Below are 2,555 nucleotides of genomic sequence, written 5' to 3'. Positions count from 1 at the left end.
CCTAGCTGGCCTTGTGGGTAGTCATGCTGGAATTTAAATTAGCCTTCACCAAACTTCTGCACAAAGTTAGAAGTGTACAATTGATCAAAATATCTTAGCATGCATTTGGAAGGTATGCTGCATACACCACATATCAGCCATGACATTTGTTTAGTGCATTGACCTTCAGAAGTATAACCTTGGTTTCTAGGACTTATATTTGGTGTGTACACATATGTTTTATTTTCTGGATACTATGTACAAAAATATATCTTTATTAGGGCCGGTTCACACTGGTGCGCTGTGCGAGATCGCATGTGAATCGCACCGCACTGCAGTGCAAACCACATGTGATGTCCATGCAGTGCGATTTCAGCCATACAGATAGTATGGCTAAAATTGCATCGCATTCGGACTAAACTTGCATAGAACCCTTTTTTGGTCCACCCCAGATTCGTATCGCATGGGTGTTCACACCTATGTGATCCTATTCATGTCTGAACTGTCAGTTCGCAGTGTGATATGCGAGCTGAAATGGGGGTGTCATTAACATTGTATGACACTCCCCAGCAGTTCGCATATGGCAGTGTGAACTGCCGTGCGAGTCGGGTGTGATGCGGGAACCAGCGGTGCATTCGCAGGGTTCCCGCATTGCAGCAGTATGAACCGGGCCTTAGTCTGCATAGTGAAAGGTCTGCACAAGGGAAGATTATAGTTTGATTGGCACACCCTTTGTTATCGTTAATCCGCTATAAAGATAAAAGACAAAATTCTATAAGGGGTGTGGTTTATGAAAAGTGGGAGGGGCCAAAACGATGGGCGGGGTCTGGCGCCCCCCATCCAAAAACTTCACCAGCCGCCACTGGTGTGGTGTTGCTTTTCAGGGGTTGGGCTTGGCCCCTTAGTTCCAGTGAGGGGAATTCTTAAGCTATCAGCATACCAAGACATTTTTTACAATTTCATGCTCCCAACTTTGAGGGAACAGTTTGAGCATGGCCCCTTCCTGTTCCAACATGACTGCACACCAATGCACAAGGCAAGGTCCATAAAGACATGGATGAGCAACTTTGGGGAGGAGGAACTTGACTGACCTGCACAGAGTCCTGACCTCAACCCAATAGAATACCTTTGGGATGAATTAGAACAGAGACTGAGAACCAGGCCTTCTCGTCCAACATTAGTGCCTGACCTAACAAATACACTTCTGGAAGAATGGTTAAAAATTCCCATAGACATACTCTCAAACCTTGTGACAGCCTTCCCAGAAGAGTTGAAGCTGTTATAGCTGCAAAGGGTGGGCCAACTCAATATTGAACCCTACGAACTAAGACAGGGATGCCATTAAAGTTCATGCACATGTAAAGGCAGGCGTCGCAATACTTTTGGTAATATAGTGTCTATACCCAGGTACATGTGCAAAATTCCTTTTGCTGATATACCTTTTTGTACATTGGATGTATGTACTGTTAATAACCTTTTCTTATATAAAGCTTGTATTATTTCCATACAGGTGTGCATTTTTATACTTATACAAGAGGAAAAGGAAAAAAAGCGCCAAGCAGGCATCGTGGAGCACAATTTGTTAACTACTTCCATACAGGGCATTTTCACCCCCTTCCTGCCCAAGCCAATTTTCAGCTTTCAGCGCTGTCGCACTTTGAATAACAATTGCGCGGTCATACTACACTGTACCCAAATGAAATTTTTAGCATTTTTTCCCCACTAATAGAGATTTCTTGTGGTGGTATTTGATCACCCCTGCGTTTTTAATTTCTTGTGCTATAAACAAAACAAGAGTGACAAGTTTGAAAAAACACAATATTTTTTACTTTCCAAAGTATCCAAATTTTTTTTTTTTAAAACAAATTTTTTCCTCATTTTAGGCCGATACGTATTCTTCTACATATTTTTGGTAAAAAATATCGCAATAAGCGTATATTTATTGGTTTGCGCAAAAGTTATAGCGTCTACAAAATAAGGGGATAGATTTATAGCATTTTTATTATTATTTTTTTTTTTACTAGTAATGGCGGCGATCTGCGATTTTTATCATGACTGCGATATTGCGGCGGACACATCGGACAATTTTGACACATTTTTGGGACCATTCACATTTATACAGTGATCCGTGCTATAAAAATGCATTGATTACTGTATAAATGTGACTGGCAATGAAGGGTTAACCAGGAGGGGGCACTGTAGGGGTTAATGTGTTGCTAGGGAGTGATTCTAACTGTGGGGGGAGGGGATTCACAAGGGGAGGAGACCGATCGGTTTTCCTCTGTACAAGGAACACACCATCGGTCTCCTTCCATCTGACAGGACGTTTACACACACAGATCCATGGTCCTGCTCGGTTACCGGGCAATCGCGGGTGCCCGGCAGACATCGCGGCCACCAGGCACGTGCACCAGGACCCGAGCGATGTGGCACGCGCCCCCTGGGCTGCCTGGAAGGCTGCGCTGTCATATGACGGTGGCCCAGAACAGTTGCAATGTCCCGCTGTCATATGACGGCGGGCGGGCAGCAAGTGGTTAAAGTATAAAAAATGATATAAACAGCAATGGCACTCACAA

The sequence above is a fragment of the Aquarana catesbeiana genome, linkage group LG10 (assembly GCF_042186555.1).
Source record: "Aquarana catesbeiana isolate 2022-GZ linkage group LG10, ASM4218655v1, whole genome shotgun sequence".
Lineage (NCBI taxonomy): Eukaryota > Metazoa > Chordata > Amphibia > Anura > Ranidae > Aquarana > Aquarana catesbeiana.
The sequence above is the reverse complement of the archived record's forward strand: the minus strand, read 5'-3'. Positions refer to the sequence as shown.